The sequence below is a fragment of the Gorilla gorilla genome, chromosome 12 (genome assembly GCF_029281585.2).
Source record: "Gorilla gorilla gorilla isolate KB3781 chromosome 12, NHGRI_mGorGor1-v2.1_pri, whole genome shotgun sequence".
Taxonomy (NCBI): Eukaryota; Metazoa; Chordata; class Mammalia; order Primates; family Hominidae; genus Gorilla; species Gorilla gorilla.
In genome coordinates this window covers 95,310,845-95,338,350 of record NC_073236.2, presented here as the reverse complement: position 1 = coordinate 95,338,350, position 27,506 = coordinate 95,310,845, and the positions used below count along the sequence as shown (strand labels likewise).

Below are 27,506 nucleotides of genomic sequence, written 5' to 3'. Positions count from 1 at the left end.
TTAACTTTGTAAGATATTACCAAACTGTTTTCCCAAGTGGTTGTACTATTTTACATTGCCACTAATAATGTATGAGAGTTCCAGTTGCTTCACATTTTTGCTAATGCTTGGTACTGTCAATTATCTTTAACCATTCTGCTAGGTGTGTAGTGTATCTCATTGCGGTTCTTTGCAGATTCCTGATGACGATGACGTTGAACATCTTTTCATGTGCTTATTGGCCATTCATATATCTTCATCTGTGAAGTGTACGTCAAATGTTTTGCCCATTTTAAAAATCAGATTGTCTTCTTAATGAGTTGTAGGCCGGGCCCTGTGGCTCATGCCTGTAATCCCAGCACTTTGGGAAGCCGAGGCGGGTAGATACCTGAGGTCAGGAATTCGAGACCAGCCTGACCAACATGGTGAAACCCCATCTCTACTAAAAATACAAAAAGTAGTCAGGCATGGTGGCACGTGCCTATAATCCCAAATACTCTGGAGGCTGAGGCAGGAGAATCGATTGAACCTGGGAGGCAGAGGTTGCATTGAGCCAAGATCGCGCCATTGCACTCTAGCCTGGGCGACAAGAGCGGAACTCTGTCTCAAAAAAAAAAAAAAAAAAAAGACTTGTAAGAGCTCATTATATACTCTGAAGACAAGTCTTTTGTCAGGCATGTACTAAGAGTATTTCCTCCTTTGTGTATCCTGTCTAAAAAAAATCTATGAAATTTTTTTTATGTGTTCTTCTAGAAGATTTATAGTTCTGGCTTTTATATTTTTAGTCTATGGTCCATTTTGAGTTAATATATACATATAGCATGAGGTAGAAATTAAGGTTCTTTTGTTGTTGTTTTTGTTGTTGTTGTTTTTCACGTGGGTATTTGGTTGTTTTGGTATCATTGATTGAAAACACTGTCATTTCTCCATTAACTTACTGTTGCACATCCTTTTTGAAAATCATTTACCCAAATATGTATTAGTCTTTTCTAGAGTCTGTATTCTGTTTCATTGGTCCATCTTTTATGCCAATGGCACTACATTGTCATGATTATTATAGCTTCATAGTGAGTCTGGAAATGGGATAATGTAAGTCCTCTGAATTTTTTTTTTTCAAAATTGTTTTGTCCATTCTAGGTTCTTGCACTTCCATACAAATTTTGGGCTAAACTTATCAATGTCTACTAAGAAGTCTACTACAATTTTGATTGGATAGCACTAAATTTGTAGCTGAATTTGGGGAGAATTGACATTTTAACAATATTTGGTCATGCAATCTATAAACCTGATATGGTTCTCTCTTTATGTAGGTATTCCTTAATTTCTCTTAGTAAAATTTTGTATTTTTCATTTTACAGGTCTTGCATATATTTTGTTAAATTTATTCCTAAATATTGCATTTTAAAAATAATATTTTAAATAATCTTTTAAACATTTTAATTTCCTGGTTTTTGTTGCTAGAAATCAGTTATTGAAACAAGGAAATATATTTCAAGCTAAATTATTAGAAAAAGCCCTTTTGATTTAAAGTATGTGTTATTTATGAGATCTGAAGAAGCAGGCAAACTAAAACTACTTTTCCAGATTCCGTCGCAGCTAAGGTGCTAAATATGAATTAGGTTGTACCACTTAGATGCACTTAGATGAGATTTGAAATGTGGACCTAAGATGATGCCTTGGCCAGCTCTTTCTGCTGGAAAGCACAGTGATGGACATGTTGAATGTTTCTACAAAAGCATTCCAGTGTTTGGTCATTAGCTTCATGGGTGAAAGTGGAAGGTACGATGGCAGCTTCCTGATCCCTAAATCTCAGGTATGTATTCTTGAACTCAGCAGTTCTAGTGGTGGCCTCCTATTCCCCCATCTGGAAGAGGAAAGAAGGCAGCAGTGAGCCAAAGGATGTTCGCAGCTTCTAGAAGCTTGTAATGGCAAGGAAATAGATTCTCCTCTAGGCCTCCAGAACAGATAGTAATTTGCATACATCTTGATTTTAACCCACTGTTGTTGTTAAAAGACAGTCTGGCTCTGTCACCCAGCCTGGAGTGCAGTGGCACAGTCATCACCGTAACCCTGAACTTCTGGGTTCAAGTAACCTTTCTGCCTCAACCTCCCAGGTAGCTAGGACACAGGCGCATGCTAAAAATATTATTTTTCCAAGAGGCAGAGGCTGAGGTAGGAGGATCACTTGAGCCCAAGAATTCAAAGCTGTTGTGCACTATGATCACACCTGTGAATAGCCACTGCACTCTAGCCTGGGCAATACGGTGAGACCTCCCCTCTTTAAAAAAAATTTTTTTTTCTTCTGTGGTTGCTAATATCTTTTTTAAAGTGCAAAGAGTCGTCTCACAGTCATTAGACACAATAGTTGATGTAATGCCATTGTTTCTTTTTTTAGTATTTAGAGCTTTTTGCCATCTGAAAAATACTCATACAAGATTGCTGATCGCCCAAGTTTAGGTGAATACTCAGGAGAGGAAATTACACAATTATTTTAGATAATTATATGTAAAGATTTATTAATTGTGTAAATGTAATGTGAATTTAATAATAGGATATAGCTTAAATCTCTGGCTTCTATTTGAAAAATTTCTAAGGATCACATCCAGGCATATGAAATAAAATGTGACATGTTAATCTGTGTATAATTTGTATATTTCTGCATAATTATATGGTCAAGTCTCAGACTGTTTTCTAATTAATATTTACTGTTGCTTTCATATTGTTTTTATCTTTCTTTAATCTTAGAATCCAACCAATACTTTTCTCTACATTGCTAGAGGGGGAATATATATGTAGAGATAAATAATAAAGTTGACTCTTGAACAATGCAGGGGTTAGGAGTGCTGACTCCTCCCTAATCAAAAATTTGCATATAACTTTTGACTATTAATAAACCTACAGTTGACTTTTATTGATGAAAATCCATGTATATGTGGACCTGTGCAGTTCAAACATGTGTTGTTCAAGAGTCAACTATATATATATATATATTTTTCTCTTCTTTTTGTGAAAACTGCCCAGGAGTCAACTGTGTATAAAACCTGGGAGCAGTGAGGCACCTCCCAGACAATATCTGCATTATTACTAAACCCTAGAAGATAGTGTGGATAATTTGGAGCTAAAATAATTTAATTATATTTTTAAAAATATTTGTTGATAGGTTTGTACCAGGGCTGTCATTCAAGATAGAGTATCATTTATTTCATAGCCTATATTCCACTAGCAGAAGCTTACTTTTTTTTTCCCCCTTGGGTAATTTTTGTAATTGTCTAAGGGATTAACTATCACCTCATTATCTTTGTTAATCACTTCCAGAGCTTTTCGCTATTGTTCATCACAGTAGTCAAGAGGATCACAAAGAAAGTGCTAAATCCTTATTTACAAAGAAAATTGATTCTCAGCTTTGCTTATATCTGCTATATATTTCCTTTGAATATTTGTTAGGGTAGCAATGGTTAAAATTAAATATTTATTGAGAAGTGATTTTTAATGTTGTGGGAAAAGATTTTATGTCAGAAAAATATTGAATCTCAAAACCATGGAAAATAGAAAAAAATCATTAAGAGACTTGACTAATGTCTCCTCAGAATGGTTTACAATATTCTGCTATTCATTTACTTTCTTCATGAGCAGTGATCTTGAAAGTTTTGAAGAAAGACTTTTGTCTTTTGTTAAATACTTTGGAATTTTTTTGGCAATGTGAAGAAATTTTATTTACATGTTTGATAAGAACATCCACAGACATCTCTTTTAAAGATAAAAAACTTCAATATGAAAATTGAAGTTATAAACTAAAGATCCTCTCTCAGCTAAGAATTCCTTTTTAGAAATGTATAAATACAATTATCCTTTAACAAATAAACATATCTTCAAATTTTCTCAGTAATGTGTCACTGAAACACATTAAAAGATGACATCGCTACTCACAATAACAGTACAAGATGAAGAAAATAATTGAAACATAGATCAAGGATGTTAAAGATGGGTGAAAAAAATTATCTTGCTTTTTATAACTAAAGTTTGTTTAATATTCATAACAGGCTTATAGAATTCTTAATTGTTCCAGGTAAAATACCTAATTTTCTTTGTTTTGAAAGCATTCTCTTTTTCTTACTAAATCAAAAACAGAGAAAACTTAGAGTACACGAATCAATTATGGTTTTTAGAACAACAATGGATAAGAATGTTTTAAAGATTTAGGAATCTTTTAATCTCTCTGACGTTTCATCATTTCCATTCTGTGTCGAGTTTTCGGTTTCAAAGTAATAGAAACTGATGTTGAATAACTTGAGTAGAAATAAATTCATTGGATATCAAGCAATTCTCAGAGTCTATTTTGAAGGCTGGAAAATGGGACTTGGGAAATAAAGAGGAACCAAGGCAGGCTAGGCCCAGGAACCTTTACACAGATCAACCTGCATGATATAGTTTGGATATATGTCCCTGTCAAATCTCACATTGAAATGTAATCCCCAGTGTCGGAGGTGGGGCCTGGTGGGAGGTGTTTGGGTCATGGAGGTGGAGTCCTCATGGCTTGGTGCCGTCCTTGTAATAGTGAGTACTTACAGAATCTGGTTGTTTAAAAGTGTGTAGCTCCTCGCTTGCACTGTCTCATGAGTAAAAGCTCCCTGAGGCCTCACCAGAAGCTGAGCAGATGCTGGTGCAATACTTATACAGCCTGTAGAACTGTGAGCCAATTAAACCTCTTTTCTTTATAAATTACCCAGTCTCATATTTCTTTATAGCAATGCAAGAATGGACTAGCATGTTAATGTTGACTAACTTATGTAGAAATAAATTTGCTGAATATTGGGCAATTCTCAGAACCTGGGGAAGGCTAGAAAATGGGGCTTGGGAAATAAAGAGGGACCCAGCCAGGAACCTCTACACAGATCAACGTGCAGGATCAATCTTGTTGTATGGATGCTCCTCTCAGACACACATCAGTGCTAGCACTACTGGATTCTTAATGCTACTTCTGCTGTTGCTGCTGCAAATACTTTATCACCTGCATCTGTATTTTGCCTTACTCCCTCAAGATTCAAAGTCCAGAATTGGACTATCCAAATATATTGGTCATTAGTTGGAACATAAATTTCTTTTTTTTTAAATTTTCAAACATCTCAACAGCCAGGTGGAGCATAAATTTTATCTTGTAGATCAGTGTTTTACTCTCACAAAGTTTTGTCTCCCAGTTGACACTCTATTGGAGTTTCCAGTTCAGCTTCTCTAAGAGGTGAGCTGCTTTTTGATGAAGAGATACATAGAACCAGTGAATTCCCTGGGTTATCAGCCCATGGCTTTATTTTTATCGCTGTAAGGTGAGCTCCTTGTTGAGAATCAACGTGGTATGGTATACCAAATGTCCATTACACCTTTAGTCTCAGATTTTCTTTCTCATCTTTACTCTATATCTTCCACCTGCAGCAGCAATAAAGGTATCACAAACAATTATTTTTTAGAATTCCTCAAGAGGAATAATATTTATTCTGCTAATCATCCTGGTTTCAATAGAATTATCCTAGGAGTGAGCAGTAATCATATGCACAGATTCAGACATCAGGACTCTATTTTATTTTATTTTATTTATTTATTTTGAGACAGAGTCTCCCTCTGTCACCCAGGCTGGAATGCAATGGTGCGATCTCGGCTCACTGCAACCTCTACCTCCTGGGTTCAAGTGATTCTCCTGCCTCAGCCTCCTGAGTAGCTGGGATTACAGTCATGCACCACCACTCCTGGCTAATTTTTGTATTTGTAGTAGAGACGGGGTTTTACCATGTTGGCCACATGGGTCTCGAACTCCTGACCTCCAGTGATCCACCTGCCTGCCTTGGCCTCCCGAAATGCTGGGATTACAGGCATGAGCCATCGCGCTGGGCCAAAACCCTTAACTCAAATAGCACTTCAAGCATCAGTTCTCTGTCTCCTCCCTTTCTGTTTCCCTGTGCTGCAGAGATGCCATCTTATAAATAATTCTGTGAGCCTAGTTATCACAATGAATTGTAATTTTGTTTTGTACATCATCTTCCCCATGGACTATGAACTGCTGGAGAGCAGGAAGTTTTAATTTGTCTTTGTGTTTTCTGCACTTAACATTACATTTGGGACACAGTAATGGCTCAGTTTTTAAAATCAAAGTAACATATACATACAGTTAAAATAAAATATATTGAAGGCTTTATAATGAAAATCAACAGTCTCCTTTTCTAACCTGCCCTGCTTCTTAGAGGCCAACATTTTTAACTTTTCTAAGTAGTCTTCTGGCAGTTATTTCCATATTTCTTTAAAAATATGTTTATCATGGTATTTCTTGATTCAGCAATTTTAGAAAATTTATTGACCACCCGCCAACATTCCTGAGATATGTATGTATGTATGTGGGTGTATATATAGCTGTTTTTGTTTTTATGAATAATTAGCATGTATATTATTTGAACTATGCAAATTACATTCATTACAGAGCCAAGTAGTGTTTTGTAATTATATTTTCTGTCTTACACAGCTTTCTTTTCTCGTCCTCTTATACTATTTGCTATTATATTTCCTTTCTTATACCACTTCTATACCTTATATATTATCTAATGTTTCTGTACCGTATGTATTTCTTAATTTTTTTCAAGCCCTCCTGTAGTGGGAGCGGTCGCAGACAAAACCTCCTGGACACCGGTTTTAGGAAGGAATGGGCTTTAGTCAGCTGGGAGTATCTGTAGACTCTCATCTCAAGGTCCAAGCTCCCCAAAGTAAAGATTCCTGTCCCTTTTATGGGCTTACAACTCTAAGGGGTCCATGTGAAAGGGCTGTGATACATTGCGCAAGTGGGGGCTATGTGACTGAGGGCTACATGCATCAGTGATGGGGGCTAGCAGAGCAGAACAGAAGGTTTCACAATGTTTCCTCATACAATATCTGGAATCTATAGATAACACAAGCAGTTAGGTCAGGAGTTGATCTTTAACTACCAGGCCTGATGGAATACTACTCAGCCATAAAAAGGAACGAATTAATGGCATTCACAGCAACCTGGATGAGACTGGAGACTATTATTCTAAGTGAAGCAACTCAGGAATGGAAAACCAAACATCATATGTTCTCACTCATAAGTGGGAGCTAAGCTATGAGGATGCAGAGAATGACACAGTGCACTTTGGGGACTTAGGGGGAAAGGGTGAGAAGGGAGTAAGGGATAAAAGACTACAAATTGGGTGCAGTGTATATTGCTCGGGTGATGGGTGTGCCAAAATCTCACAAACCACCACTAAAGAACTTACTCATGTAACCAAACACCACCTGTTCCCCAATAACTTATAGAAATAAAAAAATTAAAAAGAAAAAGAACACAGAGTGGAATGGGGACAAAACTGTAAAGTTTTTGGGATATACATGATCTAGAACATGAAACAGAAAAGTACCCGTTTTGATAAGTAGATTTCATATCCTCCTGTAATATTCACAATTAGAACACATTCAATATTGTGACTCAAAGTTAAAGAATAAAATGTTGCATATTTTCAAATTGCATGGACTCCTTTACAGATTCTGAATCAGAATAATAAAATAATTAAAAATAAACATAAAGAATAATGAAAAATAAAGCTATCTAACAATAGTTAATGACTGGGTTTTTAAATGAATAAAACATTATCATCATTATCTTACCAAAAGACAACAATATTTCAAATCTACTTATGAAGGCATTAATGATATGACTATCTAGTGTCTACTAACCATTATTATAACAACCATTTTGGTGGAGATTTACTACATTGTTAGAAGAATATCATGACTAAAAGAAGAGAAATAGCAATTGCAAGTTATCATAGAAGTATAAAGACAAGGTCATTATAGACTGATAGTTAATAGAGCAATAAAAAAATGACATTTGATATGAACTGTTTTGATTACAGAAAAGGCTGTGACTCATTTTTACATTCATATATTTATAAGAAAATTCCAGGTTTATAAGATTGATCCTTCAATTATTTTTTTCTTTTTTGTAACATACAATGAGTAATTGATGTTACATTTTTCAAAGGGCAAAAGAATTGTTAAATCAAAAGCCATATGTATAAGGTAGAGAGTATTTCAGGGAGACCAGTGTATTATCTCTCTGGTTCTATGTAGGATTCTATCTTTTTTTTTTTTTTTCCGAGACAGAGTTTCACTCTTGTTGCCCAGGCTGGAGTGCAATAGCATGATCTTGGCTCACTGCAACCTCCACCTCCCGAGTTTAAGCCATTCTCCTGCCTCAGCCTCCCAAGTAGCTGGGATTACATGCATGTGCCACCATACCTGGCTAATTTTTGTATTTTTAGTAGAGAGGTGATTTCACCATGTTGGTCAGGCTGGTCTCGAGCTCCTGACCTCAGGTGATCCACCCGCCTTGGCCTCCCAAAGTGCTGGGATTACAGGCGTCAGCCACTGTGCCCAGCCAGGATTGTATCTTTTAAGCAGAAAACTTAATAGCTTTGTTCATGACTTAAAAAAAATACCATGAGAATAATTTTACCAAGTAATTTACTTTATACAAATAATTAGAAATTATGCTATCACTAAAACATAGTTTAAATATTTTTGAAAATAACTTAGTGTTGTTATAAAATAGAATTGGAAAAGGCGGGTAAATCAACATAATTGGTAACTGGCAAAAGTTTCAAGCATTCTGCCTAAGAACTGGAGCAAGACAAGGATGCCCATTCTTACCACTCCTATTCAATGTAGTACTGGAAGTCTTAACCAGAGCAATCAGGCAAGAGAAAGAAATAAAAGGCATATAGATGGGAAAAAGTGAAGTTAAATTGTCTCTCTTCATTGACCATGTGGTTCTGTACCTAGAAAACCCTGAAGATTCTGCTCAAAGACTCCTCGACCTGATAAATGACTTCAGTAAGGTCTCAGGATACAAAAGCAATGTACAAAAATCTGTAGCATTTCTATGTACCAATAACATTCAAGCTGAGAACCAAAACAAGAATGCAGTCCCATTTACAATACACATACCTAGGAATACTTCTAACCAAGGAGGTGAAAAATCTCTATGAGGAGAACTTAAAACACTGCTGAAAGAAATTATAGATGACACAAACAAATGGAAAAACATTCCATGCTCATGTACTGGAAGAATCAATATCATTAAAATGCCCATACTGCCCAAAGCAATTTACAGATTCAATGCTATTTCTATGAAATTACCAATGTCACTTTTCACAGTATTAGAAAAACTATCTAAAATTCATATGGAACCAAAAAAGAGCCCAAGTAGCAAAAGCAAGGCTAAGCAAAAAGAACAAAACCAGAGGCATCACATTACACAACTTTAAACTACAGGGCTACAGTAACCAAAACAGCATGGAACTGGTACAAAAATAGACACATAGACCAATGGAACAGAATAGAGAATCCTGAAATAAAGCCACATACCTACAACCAACTGGTGTTCTACAATGTCAACAATGGGGGAAGGATACCCTATTCAATAAATGGTGCTGGGAAAACTGGTTAACCATATGCAGAAGAATGAAATGACATCTACCTCTGACCATATACAAAAACTAACTTAAGATGGATTAAAGATTTAAATATAAGACCTCGAACTATAAAAATTCTAGTAGAAAACCTAGGAAATACTCTTCTGGACATTGGCCTAGGCAAATAATGTACAACCAAGTCCTCAAAAACAAATGCAATAAAAAAATTGACAATTGGTCCTAATTAGACAAAAGAACTTCTGCACAGCAAAATAAACTATCAACAGATTAAACAGACAACATACAGAATGGGAGAAAATATTTGAAAGCTACACATTTGACAAAAGACTAGTATCCAGAATCTATAAGGAATGTAAACAAATCAACAAGAAAAAAATGCCATTGAAAAGTGGGCAAAGGACACGAACAGATACTTCTCAAAAGAAGACATCCAAGTGGCCGACAAACATGAAAAAATTCTCAACTTCATGAATCTAGAGGGATGCACATCGAAAACACAATGAGATACCAAACCTTAGCACCATGCAATATACTCATGTCACAAACCAGCACAAGTATCCTCTGAATCTTAAAATATGTATATGTATTTTTTTTTAGCCTTCAAATGTAAATTAGCATGGAGCCCAAGAGGCCAAAAAACAGATGCTACAAAATATACTAGATTTGTATTATATTGAATTTGTGGCCCAAACCAGACCATATATTTTCCTGCTTGGTAAAAATGTGATAGTGAAATGGGAGAGTTCCTTTGACGCCCTCATGGGACTTGCGACAGGGGTGGCTCGTTTGCTCAGCTGCCGTGCCCAAACTCCTTGTGGGAAAGGGAGCATACAGGTGAGGGGGTTCAGTCTCTGGGGTGAATGCCTTTGGGCACTGGCAGGAACAAACCTGCGGCAGCCTCTAGGGGTTGCCCACAACCTCTGGAACCCCTAACGGTGTGTGTTACAACCAATGCTGTTTTAGCATTTGCCTTCTACAGTTGGCTAAGCGTTAACCAGCTCAGTGGAGGGTCAGGGTGACAGCTTTTTACACCCTGCCCTCTTGGTACCTAGGTTCTTGTCCGGTGTCCAGGAAGAATCAGATCACACGGACTTGAAGGATGGTGAATGCGGAGATTTCATTGAGTGGTGGAAGTGGCTCTCAGCAGGATGGAGAGTTGGAAATGGGATGGAGTGAGAAGATAATCTTCCCCACCTAGAGTTCGGTCCTTCCCAGCCCAACTCCTCTTTGACCATAGTCTCTGATGTTCAGCTGCCTCTTCTCTTCTCGACGTTCAGACACATCTTCTCTTCTTTCCTTCTCTGTTGTGCTGCCCTGCTCCTCTGCCAATGGAGGTTGTGACTTTTATGGGCACATGATAGGAAGTGTGGGGGGCAAAAAGGCAGCACTAGGGTAGGAAAACGGAGATGTGAAGTTCTCATTTAGGGCCTCAGGTCCAGGCTCGAGGGTGGAACCCTCGCCAGGGACTCCACCCTTTTCTACTCAGTATTTCCCTGCCTCCTGTCCATATCAATAGATGTTGGCAGTTCTTTTAGTTAACATAGTCCAAGGTTTTTCTTGAATTTTTGTATGTTTGTGTATATGTATATTTTATATGTATGTATGTCTGTATGTATGTATATATATCTTCAATTTTCTCAGACTTCATACCACAGCTTAGAGTTATGCAGTCACATTAACCATAATAACTCAAATTCCACCAGATACAACTCCAAATGCAAGTTTATGATGACTCCATGAGTTTGTAAAACTGTTACAGACTTTCAGGGATCTCAAAGCACGGGCAGAAGGCATTTGTTTCTGGGCAATGTGCTCTGCTTGTTGGAGTGACCCAGCTAAACAGAGCAAGAAGTTATTTTGCCTTTTCCTGCCATTTCTCCATCCATTTGGGGGCTTTAAGAGTGCTTTGAGTCTAAGAAATATATTTGAAATATAGGTTGTAATCATCTTTGTTCCAGTCATGTTGAACTTAAGGCTAAAGTCAAAGAGCCCAACTCTTCTTACAGGGCTCCTTGAGCCCCACCAGTGAAATTGTTTCTTATCTGACCAGCCTAGACATACCAGAATCTCACTTAGACTCAAACTGACATCCCTACCCTACAAGCTATGAAGCTGACTTTGAAGCAATGTGGAATGTGTTTGCTTTGGTGACTCAGGAGGTTATATATATATATATATATTTATATATATATATATATGTGTGTGTGTGTGTCTTATGGTGAATTATACTGTTAATTCAAACTAATATTTCTGGATAATACATATTATATTCCTACTACTGTTTCGGTTTGTTCAATTTGAAATAGCCCTAGCTGGACCTGTATCTCTTTGCTTCTTTCCTGGTCTCTATGTTATCATACTTACTTCATCATCATTTAACATAATGGAGCTACTAATGACTCTTCCAAGGTTTTTGTTGTTGTTGTTTGAGAGTGTTACTTTAATGGGACCAAAAGAAGAACGTATAAGACAAAAGAATAAAACCTATCAGAGTCAGGTGCTAATTTACCCATAATTATGTAGGGTCTCATTATATGATCTTGTTAAAGTTTGTGATAGTGATTATATATATGTGTATATATATGTATTGAGACAAAAATCTCTAAATGATAAAAATAATTAGTCATCCAGGACTGTTTATAGAGAAGCTGTCTATAAAGATGAGAGAATTTTGGGGGGAAATTATGACTTCTTGATATTTTCAATGGGCTTTCGGCTATGAATGTTTGAGATTCTCATGGTGCTGGATTAAGTCAAAGTATTCCATCTAAAACAGTGGTACTCTTGGTGGAAGCTAAAGAATAACCTGCCTTGTAGTCTCTGATGTTTCAGAAGAATCTGCCCAAACATATGATCTCCATCAAATGTAAAGTTAGGGCCTGGAATCACACCTTTCATTTTCTTTTTGTCTCCTTTAGCAGCCTTGAAGAGTTTTCACCAAATTGCAAACTGGAGTCAGGTAATAATGTTTGTTTCTGAGCTTTCAGAGGAAGCTGTTTATTTTAGTAGGCAATTTTCATGTGTGATGAAGTGAAATGTTGAGAAGGCAGCCTCTCATCAGTGGACAAACAATGCCTAAGAATTTAGCTAATGGCCCCCCTTCAGTGCAGAGAATAGATGGTAACAATTGTACTTGCATACTAGACCCAGAGCTACTTGTTTGGCTGCTAGGTGTTAATGCAAATTTGTTCTTCAGCTCATTCAACCCTGGGGCTCCCATCCTTTGATTTAATTAAATGTAATTGGTTACATTGCTCCTCCCAGGCCCCCGAGGTGTTTTTGTTTATTGCTTACTCTTTGCAATAAAGCTTCAATTCATGGCACAAAATGCTAGATAAATAAGAGTCTTTTTTTCCTGTGTTGGATTTGTTGGGAGATTATTTCTTTCAAATAGTTTGGCTTTACTGTTAAAAGTAAATGACCAGTGAAATAAACTCATTGGGTGGCAAATGTAGCATATCCAGAAGCAAGGAATTAAGTAGGGTAAATTACATGAGATTAGGAAAAGATAGGAAGTTGTAATGTTAAATTAGTAAAGATTTGCAAAAGTACTATAAGAGCTATCAACACTGTAAACAAAGCTTTAATAAGTGAGATTATCATTTTTGTAGCACGTTATTAAAAAGTTACTTTAAAATTTCAGTTATGAAATACTCTATTTTGTAATCATACATAATTCTCTTACAAATATGCAGGTGGCATTGGTTCAGGATAAAAGTGAGAATAATATTGATTTAAATTAGGTCAGCACAATTAACCTGTTCTTTTTAATGAGAGATATTTTCCCTCTGAATTAAGTATATATATTTTTTCTACCTGAAGATATTATAAATAACATTTTTTGGTAAACTGATACTTTTTTTCCCTTTCAAGTTTTAATCTTAATTTGAGAAGTGGGGTAAATTAACTTTGTATTAACTTCTGAAGAATAACTCAGAAACTTAGGAAAATTGAGAAAATATTATTAGCACTTCCCAATTCAATTTTAAGTACCAAATTGTATAAATGACTTTTTTCCCTTTTTGTTACTGTCAATGGGATAAAATGGCCTCCAGAAGCTGCCATTTATTATAGTGCTACCTGGTTAGTTCCTTTGTTGCTTTCTTCTTTCCCTGGTCTTTATTTTTCCCTTTTTTACTGTAGAGGTAACATCAGTGACATTTTCATTAGTGCAATAGACTTTCTAAATCTTGCTGTGTCACAGGCCTAACTCATATCTCTTCTGATGGAGAAAATGAAAAATCCATGATAAGAACCTAGGTATTCCCAGTGCAATATAAAGCTTCAGTTTCCCACAATAGGATTGTTTTGCAGAAATTTTTTTCTAGGCTCCTCTCACATTCTATGGTTGAGATACTGGGGTTTTAGGCTTATCATCTTGTGCTGTCGGGTTAGGCCTTTCTTCTGGTGGATGCCCCTGATGAAAACCAAGTGGTAATAGACAACTAGAAAACACTCCCATTGAGAAATGGGGAACTAGTCTAAGATGTTAGCTCAATTGTAAGTGTTCAGAGAAGAAATCAAGTACCCAATTTACTTCCTGGAAATGAGCTGTTAAAAAGGCTGTGCTTCACTTTCAGAGCAAGCTTTGTTTAGCTCTTACCAGCTCAGGTATAGGCAGAAAACCCAACTGTGGTCCTGGGTCCAAAAATCTTGGATGGAAATTACAGGCTTTCTTGACAGCAAGGCCAGGATGATTTAACTTCTTGGCTGGTTTAGTCGCATCTTAAAATAACTCTTGCCCCACATACAGAGAAATAAGAATGTTTAAAATATTATAATGTAGTGGTTACTGAGGGTTTCCTTTGTAAATGAATGTAATGTCATAGACAAAAGGGAGAGAAATGTTCCAGTGGTCTTTTAGATAAAACCAGATACTCCTGTACTTGAGTAATTTTCCTCCCTGCACACGGGTAATAATAAGCCCATTGCCCATCCCCTGACTCTCCTGTGACTCTCCTGAATCCACAGCTTTGATTGGAAACTCTCAACTCCTGACCAGCCTTGGGAGCACTGATTACGAAGGCACCCCACACACTTCCTTCATAAACATTTGGCAGATCAGGAAGTGCTGAAAAGCAATGCCCCTGGGTCTCAGAAGAGAATACTGGTGGGAGAAGAAATAGAACATTTTCCCTCTTGCAGCTGTCAAAGAGTGATTATGTCAAATGGGTTTTCAAGGAGCCACGAAGTAATTACAGGGTAACTTCTTGACATTATTTTCCAATGTTTGACTCAGCAGATGATGATTAATTGATGCGTATTATTTTATGGCTCTCTGAAACTTTGTTTGATACTTTAGATAGAGGCAGAGCTAAGTCTTCACTTAGACTAACATAACAAAGTTGCCTTAAATTTTAAGATGTTAACTCTTTCTTTGTAATAGATGATTTCCTAAACTAACTGGTCTTCTGGTTGCTAATAGAGACTGTGTTTGAGCTAACTTTTCATGTAAATTAAAAAAAAAAACATATGCTTTCCAAGTAGTGTTTCATTCTTTTACTAAGACGTTACTGTTAATTTTCTGTGGCTATTGTGAGAATTAAATGAGTTAAATAATGAAAAGAGCTTAATAGTTGGCACATGGTAAATGCTCAGTAAATATCAGCTATAATAAAACGTGACATAGTAATCATTAAACTCAGAAAGGTATTTCCTTATATTCTCTCTCAAATGTGGTCCTTTTGGCAGAGAGGAATTTGAACACCCAGCTCATTTTCTTGTGTAGTTATGTTACATTAGAGTTGGTCTATCTATTGGTTTATATCTTTTTACAAATTTTAGTTCAAGTTAAAATAGTTGGGAGTATTTAAATACAGTGGACTTGAAATACATATATATATCCTTTTCCAGGGTGTATTTTATATATGAATGTCTAATATTATTTGATTCCAAGCAAGTAATTGATTCAGGTAAGCCAAGATCTGGACATTCATGACTGATGGAATAGAAGTGAAGAAAGATTAATTAACATAGTAAGTAATACATATCGTGGAACTTTTACTGAGTTTGTAAGCTTTAAGTGTATTTTTTTTTCAAATCCAAGTTGTCAATGATATAAGCGTTTTGTGATCTTAGGGTTTTCATAAGTTTGTATACGAAAAGATGTTTTGTAGCCAGAATGTTTCTTATAAGAAAAATGGAAGTGTCTGACATTATGAGAATTTGTAACTCTTTGTGCTTAGTCTAAATTAAAAAAAGTCTTAAGTTTTATTTTTGCCTTTGTTTCATGCAAAATAAGTTCTATATGCTGACCCTAAACTGTTCATTAAAAAATAATTATACTGAGCATTATAATGTCATATGAATGACTTGTTATAGCATGAACCACTAATATTTGATTAACTTTTGAAAACATGCTTACATATAGCTTATGCAAGTAAGTGCTTTTGAGTAGAATTTTTTAAAAATTCAGTTATCAATATTTATTCAAAGTATTATTTTTCCTCAATTTAAGAGAAATCTTTTAGAATCAAAGATCTTGCTATAGTGGGATCTCACCATGCCCTTTTACATACCAAATACATTCATCTGTCTGGTGGTGTGTCTGTGTGCCGTGGTTTGTAAATAAATGTGTGTTTTGTAAACAAAACTGTAGGTGAGTTGTTTGTAAGCTGTGCTGCTTCTGCCTGCCAACTAGATGTATCATCAACATTCCAGGTACAAAAGATGTTTAACCAGTTCAACTGAATAGTCCTCCTTTGTCTCCACACGTATTTCACAAAGAAAAGATGCTGCTTTCATGGTAACAGAAGGATGGTAGTCTAGGGTTTGCAGTGCCATCTTCATTATGTGTATGCCGAATGAAAAGAAACCAAGTATTCAACTGTGGGCTGCTGTACGGTTGTGAGGGATTTTTTTTTTTTTTTTTGGTGTTGGTTGAGGTTTCCATTGATAGAATATTTTAGACTTTTAAAAAACCATCTGTTTATTGGAAGCACAGGAAGTGCATCCGTCTTTTGACTTCATTAAGTGTATTGCAAATAACAGATGGTTTAGTATTAGGTTTGCTCTTCTGTAGGAATTTGTTGCTTCTAAAAGTAACAAATTTTTGTCTTTCAATATTAACTCATTTAGGACATTTGGACTGATGTTTGATTTCATTCTAAAATAAAGCTTTCATTGACAATCTGACCTAAGCTCTCCATTTATGCCCTAATTGTAATATTGTCCTATTGTATGGTAATTATCTGCTTACTTGGCAATGTCCTTAGCAAAGAAGGTAGTGACTTTGTCTTATTCAATATTGTCTCCCCAAGATCAATTAACACAAGTATGTTGAATGAATGAAGCAGCTTTGTGTGTGTGTGTATGTGTCTGTGACAATCCAGAAGAAACATCCAGAGATGCTGTAAATTCCTCTGATTTAGGGATTGGTGAAATTCAGCTATTTTGTGAAAGGTCTCCTCCCATTTTTAGATAAAGGTTGCTAATAGGTTTCCAACAAAAAATGGCAGAAACCTAGACTGCTAATTTACTGTTTATGTTTGCATATATTAAACTAGGACCCTAAATGAAAATATCAGAGTAGCATGTTAATCACAATTTGAGGTCAAGTCAATTAGAAAACATTATAAGTAAGTTTGCTGTTATTTCCAACTTCATATAATGGCATCATTGTCTCTGGGGCACATATGTTTTCAAATATGAGCATCGTTAGGTTCTTTTGAACAACGGTACACCATCTAATGAATTTACATACGTAAATACTACTAATTAACATTGGTTTATTATTTTGCATTTCACTGCTATTTACTAACAGATTTCAAGACAATGGACAATTTTGAAACCTCGATTTTATAAAAACCACTAGTATTTTTGGTCCCTAGCAACCATTTAGTATGTAAATTAGGTATTCTCAGGCTTAATGTACTTCATTTTTATAAAACAAATACATCATTAATCTGATTAAGTTCTTGGGTGGGAGTGCTGTCCTCAGATCATTGTGGATTATTTATTGTTGGGCACGCATCCAAAAAAAAATTCAAGCATGGCACTTACAGTCTAGATTTAGGAGAATTGTTGAAACCCCCTAAATGACATTTTCCAGAAGAATAGAAAGGCACTGCTTACTTACAATTGCAAGCATTACCTAAAACTTAATGATGTTCTTATCCTTAATTACAACTCAGTTTGATGATGATTCAGTGCCTGAAATTATGCCATGTTTTGCTTTGATGTTATAAAATGTATAATGAAATAAAGGTGATCCGAGTGAATCAAAAATAGATTCTGGCTTTCCAGTAGTGACTTAATCACTATGTTTCTGAATTCACAACTTGCTTGACTGTCATGGCTATTATTTGGTATGTCTTTAGCTTTTAGTCAAATTTACTACTTAAGAAGTGAGAATGTTTAATTTTAAGGTTAAGGAAAGTTCATGATGTTCTCATTCACATAGCAGAAGGATCTTTTAAAGAAAACTTAAAATTATTTGAATTCTGCCTTTTTAGTTCATAGTTTACCAAGTTGTATATCTTCCTTTTGGAGGTAGTCTTTGTCTAATGGAGCACGACATAATAATGGTTTTCATTTACTGAATGTCTCCCATAGTACTTCATTCATTTTGCCTAGAAATCCTGTGAAGTTGGTTATGTTTATACCCATTTTACAAATGATTAAACAAAGGCTCTATGAGGTTAAGCAGATACCCAAGGTCATTATAGATAGCATGTGCTTAATCTAGGAATCAAACTCAATTCTTTTTTTCTTTTTTCTTGTTTTTTGAGACAGAGTCTCCCTCTGTCACCCAGGCTGGAGTGCAGTGGCGCAATCTCAGCTCACTGCAACCTCCACCTCCCAGGTTCAAGCGATTCTCGTGCCTCAGCCTCCTGAGTAACTGGGACTACAGATGTGCGCCACCATGCCCGGCAAATTTTTTTGTATTTTTAGTAGAGACAGGGTTTCACCATGTTGGCCAGGCTGGTCTCGAACTCCTGACCTCAAATGATCTGCCCGCCTCAGCCTCCCAAAGTGCTGGGATTATAGGTATGAGCCCCTGGTCCGGCCAAACTCAATTCTCACTTCAGAGCCTCTGCCTCCTCAGATAGGGCAGATAAAGAAAGGGGACACCAATTTCCAAGGCGTGCTAGGCTGGGATCATTTCAGACAGGGATTGGGAAACTTTTTCTGTAAAAGGTCAGATAGTAAATATTTTAGGTTTTGAGGGCCACACAGGGTCTTTGTCAAATATTCTTATTTTTAATTTTTTTTTTTTTTTACAAACTTTAAAAAATATAAAACCACTCTTAACTCCAGGGCCATACAAAAACATTCTGAGGGCCAGATTTGACCAAAAGTCCTTAGTTTGCCAACCTCAGATTTAGGACAGTGTCAGTAAGCCCTATAGGTATCTATTCTCTCAGGACTGTGTGATTACAGTCAACAATAAAATAACTTATATCCATAATAGTGACTTTTAAACACTAAGAAAATGGGTAAATTATGGTTCTCTATGCCCTATTTAAGAAGGCTTGCAAGTATTACATCTCAGATTTTCATCAAAAAAATAAAAATAAGGTTTTGGTGTTTATAATGATATTTTAGGTACCTGAAAGATTCAACTTTTTGAAACACTTCATTTCATAACAGATAAAATGAAAGGTATTATTACAAGTGGATTTTGACAGTTACAGAATTTATAACATACCATTTTAGTTTCATACCTGAGCGTTTAATTTTATTTTTAAAAATCTTACCTCCTTGATATTTGAGTGCTTACTATTCTGTCCAGATTTTTCATATTGCAGACTGTTACTTCCTTACCCACCCCCCAACAGTATACATTTTATTGAAGAATACAAAGGAGTAGCTGAGAAAATGGTTCTTTATCCTTCTTAAGAAAAAAGCATTTTATAACAATAGGTATCAGTTATCTGAGATTTTTGCTGATAGATTAATGTTTATATACATATGAATGTTTCTTTCTCCAACTCCTTAATTCATTAACCATCTATTTTTGACAGGCTAAAGTGAATCAGACTTCTGCTTCAATCCCTTTGCTTAAAGAGGCCCCAAGCAGGGTTACTGGGGGGATAGTTGTTCTGTTGCGGAATAGGGGATGGCAAGGGACCTGGGGCCGTCAAACCAGTAGTTGAAAATGTTTTTTATTTAATTCCTTTATGTCCATGTTTTTCTGATTTCTTTGTTTTTCTTCAAGCCATAAGCTGTTAGTAGTGTTCTTTTGAAAAAGTCAGTATTGGCTGATGACAGTGGCTCACGCCTGTAATCCCAGCACTTTGGGAGGCCGAAGCGGTTGGATCCTTTGCACTCAGGAGTTCAAGTCCAGCCTGGGCAACATGGTGAAACCCCCATCTCTACAAAAATTACAAAAATCATTTGGGCGTGGTGCATACTTGTAGACCCAGCTACTCGGGAGGTTGAGGTAGGAGGATTGCTTGAGCCCAGGAGTTTGAAGCTGCAGTGATTCAGCCACTGTACTCTGGCTCAGGCAACAGAGCAAGACCCTGCTACAAAAAAAAAAAGAAAAGTATGATCAAACAGGATTCAGATTCAGAGAACTACTACCTTCTCTGAGTCTTCTTTTCTATGTTAGCTCCTCCAGAGATCCACCAAGTAATGTGTGTTTTCTTTTCCTGCCACCTCTACTGATTTTTTAATAAAGTAAAAAATACAGACAGCTTCTTATTCCATGTTCTAAGCTCTTTATATGTATTAATTTACATTATCTTGGCAGTAACTCTTTGAGAAAGGTACTTATAGCCACATGAGAAAACTAAGGCACCAAGAGGTTAAGTAATTTCTTAACTAGATCAAGGTCACTCAGCTAGTAAAATGGGGAGCTGGGATTTGAACTCAGGCAGTCTAGCTCCAGTGTTCATGCTCTTAACCATTCCTCTAAACTCTCTCTCAAATATAATACTAGACTTGCATCTTCCTACTATTAAATTCAATATGAGTGAATTTGTTTCAGTAAAACAACATTATTCATTACATTAAATTGATGAGTTAAGTTTGAATTTAATTGGTTTTGAAATTTCATTTGTGTTTAGTTTATAAACTTGTTTTGGTTTCATGGTTATATAAAAGCTATAACTTTGAGGAAGTTTTACTTGTGTTTGTGCATAATAATTATAATTGCAAAAATAATAAGAGTTAACAGAGTAGTCCTCAACAACTATAAATTTTTTCCTATTCATTTACATAACATTGCTTAAGTTTAGGAAACACTAGTCTGTGACAGAAAGTTAGGCTCTTAATGCAGTATAGAGTTCCTTAAAGATATGATCCCTACCTGTCTTCAGTTTGATTTCTCACCATTTCCACCTTTATACTTTTTGACACTGAACTACTCAGGTGTGTGGTTTTTTTTGTTTGTTTTGTTTTTTTTGAGATGGAGTCTCACTCTGTCGTGCAGGTTGGAGTGCAGTGGCACAATCACGGCTGGCTGCAGCCTTTGCCTCCCAGGTTCAAGTGATTCTCCTGCCTCAGCCTCTTGAGTACCAGGTGTGCTTTTTGTTTGTTTCAACTCACCCTTGCATAGGACTATCTCCTCTTATCTGCCCCTCCTACTGGGAAAATGGACACGGCATCCCCTTAACCCCTTGCCTGAGCTTGGTTGGTGCCCTTTTTTGGTAACCGCATAGTGTCCTGTGCACCCTTCTCTCATTTTACTCACCACATTGTTTCATAATTTTTGTACCTGTTTTAATTAAACTGATGACTTGAGCAAAGGGACAGGTACAGAAGAAACAGCTATAGTGAAAAGTAACCATACTTTCCTGGCCAGTTAGTTTCATTTTCTTGAAGCCACCAGCTTTTTTTTCTCACTGTCTTTTGGAACCCAAATTGAAACCACCATCACTTGTTATTAAAACATTAAGAACTCTCATTGGGACATAGTTTATTATACTACATTCTTTCTCGTATAACTAGATCCTTCTCTTACCACCCCAATGACTTTATCCTACAATTAATCCTCTCTCTCTCTTACATCCTTAATTCCTCCTTCTTTGTAGAGTCATTTCCATCAGCAAACAAACATGTAGTACTTCGCTTCTTAAAACTAATTATCTCTTGACCCCATTTCCAATCTAGTTGTTGTTCCACTTCCCTGCCACCCACCTCCTCTTTTGATTCCTTTTTATAGAAAAACTTTTTTGGTAGAGTTGGTTCTAGTTGCTTCCCCTCACATTCTTTCTGCTGATACTGGATTCAAGAATTGCCAATATGGGCCAGGCGCAGTGGCTCACACCTGTAATCCCAGCACTTTGGGAGGCCGAGGCAGGTGGATTACGAGGTCAGGAGATCGAGACCATCCTGGCTAACACGGTGAAACCCCGTCTCTACTAAAAATACAAAAAATCAGCCAGGCATCGTGGCGGGCGCCTGTAGTCCCAGCTACTCAGGAGGCTGAGGTAGGAGAATGGCGTGAACCCGGGAGAGCAAGACTCCATCTCATAAAATAAATAAATAAATAAATAAGAAATGCCAATATGCTGGGAGGACTTACATCCATCTGAAAACGTTTCCAGGGCTTATGAATGCTATAAGTCAGGAAATGTCAGGAGCCAACAACAGAGTTACTGAATGAAACCCCTGAAGATAAATATTTTCTACTTGGAGACAAAGGTCTCATTGGCAGGCTCAAGCCTCTCATCTTTTCTGACAGTGCCTCCATGTCATGGGATATGGCTTCTTATGGCGCAGGTCAGAATGAGAAAGGAGAGTGCTTAGAGGTAAAGAGTGTTGAATTAGAAAGGGTTTTGTTTGTTGTTGTTTGTTTTTACTTACACAGGTCTTATAAAAATGTACTCATTTGAGCTGGACTTGGGATGCTGCATCCTCTAATCCCATGATTCTAGTGCAGCCCATGATTTCCTTGAGTTTCCTGAGGTTCTAAAAGCCAACTTGGGCTCTTGATGTAACCTCGGGACCTCAGGGAAATCACACAAAGAGTGGGTCTTGATAGCAGTAATAGAAAATACGGTATTATTTTATTTTTTGGATGAAGAACCCAACATTCAGATTGTCCCCAGGGCACCATGCTAGTAAATACTAGTAAATGTCAATGCTGGCATTTGAAAACCAGATCCTACTTCATAGCATGTGCTCTTCCCACTCTTTCACCTATAAAAGATACACAAACACTTTAAGTCTTAAGCTGCACTATCCAATATGGTAGCCACTAACTCTGTGGCTTTTTAAATTCTAAATTTAATGAATTATGATAAAATTTAATTTAATAAATTAAATCAAAATTTCAGCTCCCCATTTCACATTTCAATGCACATTTCAAGGGCTCAGTAGCCACATGTGGCTACTATATTGGACAGGAATGTTATAGAGTATTTCTATCAGAAAGATGTATTAAGACAGTGCTGCTTCCTTTCCAAGACATTAATTTTCCACAGTAGTATCACATGCTCTTAGAATTCTGTGCTATTGGTATTGATCGTAATTGTAGAACCTTTTATCCCTTATTTTTTTTATTATCCATTTTTAATATCATGGCATTATTTTTCACAGAATCCCTGTTTTACTTGATGTAGTCAGAATTCTCCATTCATCCTCTTAACTTACATTTTCTCTTTTCTTAAAATGGCCTGTTTGGAATTAGCCTTGCCACCCCTACTAATTTGAATTCCACATCATGAAATGAAAGTTCATACCTTGTGCTTACCTGGCCAGTACCTGGGGGAATTCACCTATTAAATCATATTCTTCCCCTTAATATATTCCTTTGGTTCCTCTTCCTTAACAATTTTTTTTCTCACTTGTTTGGTGTCTGTTAAATATCAAAACACTTTTCCTGTGACTCAATATATGTTTATATGCCAAGTCTTTTTTTCAGTTTGAGGTGTCTGGATACTTGAAGTTCGTGCCTTTTCATTTGACTTGCTGGAAAATAGTTATTCCTTCCCTACATCATGAGTTTTCAGGATTAAAAGATTTTTTGACCTTTAAATTGTAACTAATAATTTGCCTAAATCAGTGTTGCTGGGTGATAACATCTAGGATAACAAGTGAGTTACAGGTTCACAGTGATGAGTTGGAATTAATCCTTAGCCTGTGTCATCAAGCTTGCAAATTGAGGAGTCTTTAGAACTAAGACTCTATCTGCTTTCTCTCATGGCACACGGCATAGTACCAAGCATTTCATCTTGTGCACTCAATAGATGTAGATGATTAACTGTATAAAAAGACTGCACTATCTTAGGGTAGGGTTAACTATCTCTTGATACTTCTTTTTTTTTTTTTTTTAACCCAACACAGACTGACTAATATAGTGCCTTCGAATATCTTTCAGATTGGTGCATTGAGATTTGTAGATATAATTTGAAATTTAGAAAGTGCTTCGTCTTCTGCCATATCACTCTGTAGGTATGTATTCTTCTTATATAACTAGTTGTACTGTAGAAGGTGATTTGGAGCCTTACAGCTTTAAATCATTCTTGCCTTTTTAATATTTATTTTATAAGGAACCACAGTTTTCTGTGCATTTTGACATGGTAGCTTTTATACTTGAAATAATATAATGGCAAGGAAAATACCCTCTTTCATCTAGAACTCTAAGGCTTAAGCTTTGTTTTTTGTTTTTTCATTTTCTTTCAGCACCTGCGGTATGCAGCTATATACAAGGCTGATGGAGAGCAAAAGAGGCTGCCCTATAGCACTTTAAAGAAAAGTTATTAGGCTGGTCTTCAAATTGGCCCTTGAGAAGCAGGTAGCTCCCTTGCTGCTAAACAGATGTGCTGGTAGCAGCTTGGGAATAAAGAGCAGCAGCAGAGTCTGGCCCAAATACTCATTTTTACCCAAGCAAGACTCCAGTCTGAGAGAAAAAGAACTGCTTAGATAAGGTGAATGAAAGAGAAGTATGTATGACTCAGTTCTTTCATTTGCCTTGCAAACCCATCTGTGGCTCTAGTGGAGAGCAGGTCAGAAGCCCAAGAGCAATGGTTATCATTTCCCATAGAGTTGTGTGTATATATATACACACATATATAAAGCAAAATTATATACATAAAAATGATATATATCTCTCTATACATACATGTACGTATACATATTTTACATCTGCTCATTTTGCTTTGTTAGTCTAATGCCAAGGTTTCTATGAGTATGGCACCCTTGTAGTCCTTCACAGAACAGACTTGAAACCTATGGTTTCTAGGCACTAAACGTTATCTCTTGCTACTAAGCCATATTGTATTCCTCACATTCTCAGGCCAAACCTTTTGATGACTCCTTGCATTTCAATATAATGTTACCTCTGTCTTCAAGGTCTCCTCTTAATTCTGTGACCGACTTCTACTGATGTTTCTAAATACAATTGAAATGGTACCTTCTTGTTAAAGCCTTTCCAAATTCCTTCAGGCCACTGGTTCTATCCCTTGTGCTCCCAAAGTACTTAGTTCATCCTGCTGTTGCAGCACTAGGCACCTACCGTAATTATCACTTTATTTGTCTGTCATCCCTCTCTCTGATGAGCTGCTGGAGCAGGGATTGTTTTCATATCCTTAACATCTAGCACAGACCTAGACTTCATAATAGGTGCTCAATAAATGAGTGACTGCAAGAATAAATGAATGAATAAAATATACCACCTCATGTTTGAAATGTACTTGAATTCTTCCAACCAGCCTTTTCTTTTGTGCCGCTTTTCTTTATCTTCTTCCCGGCAGCACGTTCTTCTGTCCTACCTGGTAGATTTTAGAGCTTAGGAAATATGTGTTTGAAGATTTAAAATATAGTTCTTTGAACTCCTTAGAGGAAAAGTCTATGAATAAATAATTAGACTCATTTCACATCAAAATCTAAAGTGTGAAAAAATGTTCGTATCATTTGGTGCTTTATTCACTTGTATGGTAATCTAATGGCATATCCATTGTTAACGCTGAACTATACTGAAATATTTTACTCTCAGGGCTTTTCTTCTGACAAAGGAGGCTTTTTGAAAATGAAAAATCACAGCTCCTGTCCCTGGTATGCTATGGGGAAATTTATTAGTTTTGTAATGCATGGGTTAATATTACCATTTTTTATATTGAATATTACTTAAAAAAATTACTATTAATATCACTGCAGCATGTATGTATATAAGTCCTGTCATCTTTGGGGTATGTAAATCAGGAATGTTGCTGAAGAACTACTTAGCATTTTCTTGGGGGTGAAGTGCTTAGTTTTGGAATTTAATTGTAGGTTTTACATTTAAGCTGTTCAGTATTACTCTTCTAAAGGTTCTATAAATTTCTTGCTTTGTAGTTTAACAGGTTTAGTCACCACAGTTGAAAGGCATCATCCTCATAATGAAGCCAGAGAAGAATAAAGGTTGATCATGCAGGGCTGGCTGGCTGTGACATTGAACAATAGAGCTTGACTTCTTCATGTCTGTTAAATTAGACTATGGGGTGTGCTTATCTTGCTGCAATGATACTGAATTGTAACATGAAAATGTTATGTTGTGCAGCTCTGCGAAGGGAGTGCATCTGTTCTCACCTAATATGTATGGCAAAAGCTTTAAAATACTACTGAAGCTGCCTAGTGGGCTTAAAGTCTAATGGCACAGAATTGGGCATAATAATGAAACAAAAATAAAGAAAAAGTGCAAAGGCTTTTAAATGTCTTGTAAAATTTTATTTATAGTAGTCTTTTAAGGGTCTAAGGCAGAACACAAGAAGGGTATGCTGGAAAAATTCCATTTGGAAGAGGTCTTTGAAGGAGATAAGTGTTACGGCCTGAAGGAAAAGTAAGAAGATATGTTGCATAGGTGAGTGATTTATTCTAAACTTTTCTACACGTGTACTTGATACATACAACTCAATTCTTTAAATATTGATAAAATACCTACTATGTTCCCAGCACCGTGTTGGATACCATAGGAGATTTTGAAAGAGCATTAAATTCAGTCCTGCCTTGAGGAATTTAGTATTTTTTGAGGCGACAGAAATGAAATCCATGAAATAATTTCTTAGAATTGTCGGATATGTGAATGACAGTATTATAAGCTGTCAAGATCATGTAAAATTTTGATTCTGTTATTATATGTATCATTCCCAGATGTGTCACATGAGCTTTTGATAGGCATACCTTTTATGTTTTTAAGTCTCTGATAAAAATGTTAAAAAGTCAAGGCCATGGTTAGGTTAGGGGCAAGAAAGAGCCTTCTGACACTTCCCATACTTGTTCTTCACACATGCTTTTTGTCTACTTTTGAACCTGCGTTATTTTCTAAATGTGTATAAGCCACAAATTAGTAATCTGTTACAAAATTTTATTGTGGATGTTAAGCTACTGTTCAAGTTATACACACATACATGTGTGTGTAAAAATCTGGATTAATATTCTAGTTCTTTCAGAGCAATTATCCTGCAAATCCTGCCAGGTGATGGGAATAAATAGGGTGCCCATCACCCAGAGGTTTCCTTTTTGGGAAAGTAAGAGCATGGGAGCTAACCAACGCCAAGCACCATGTACCCAAATCTTAGCAAGCATAACTATAGCTACCAGTTATCTGGGCATGTCACAAGACATCCAAGGAGGACTCAATTCCACAGTTTGACCTTAGCATTCGGCTTATGAAAAGGAGTCCATGCAACCCCCCAAGACACATTTTTGTCCCAAATTCAATTCCAAGCTTCGGGTCAAAGCCCTAGGAAAGAAAACTGGATCTAAGGGATCTAGAGGCAGATGATAATAGAGGTTAAAAGGCACAGTGCAGGTGAGCATGGCTAGTTTCTGCCAATTAAGCCAAGCCTCCCATTTCATGGATAAAGGTCAAGCTAATATTCATGGCATAAATGAGGTCCTGGGAACTCCAAGGCTACTGACAGTAGCAGGGATAGAGACATAGGTGAGAGCAGATAATTCCTATTCTCTAGGCCCTCCCTGCTTCATGGGTACAAACTGCTTTGGCATGCATGAGTGGCACCTGTTATGGTTTCTAGGACTCAGTGATGCAAGGATGGAAGAGGGAAAGAGGACTCACTTCCTTCTTTCCCTCACATACCCCAGGTATTTGCTAGGAAGAGAAGGGAACCAGGGATGCCTGCTCCCCTCTTTCTAGATGAGTAGCCATTC

General features: G+C 36.6%; 1 protein-coding gene and 1 long non-coding RNA gene across 5 annotated transcripts in view; both read left to right on the top strand.

Moving 5' to 3' along the window:
- LOC129531568 (uncharacterized) overlaps positions 1 to 26,042 on the top strand; it is a 42,463-nt gene extending 16,421 nt beyond the window's left edge. Inside the window, exons 4-5 of the long non-coding RNA XR_010129986.1 lie at positions 23,737 to 23,810; positions 24,042 to 26,042. This is a non-coding gene — a long non-coding RNA (uncharacterized lncRNA). The remainder of the gene's footprint in view (positions 1 to 23,736; positions 23,811 to 24,041) is intronic.
- The window catches only part of CAMKMT (calmodulin-lysine N-methyltransferase), a 412,109-nt gene that overhangs the window by 55,566 nt on the left and 329,037 nt on the right, over positions 1 to 27,506 (top strand). The window lies entirely within an intron of this gene.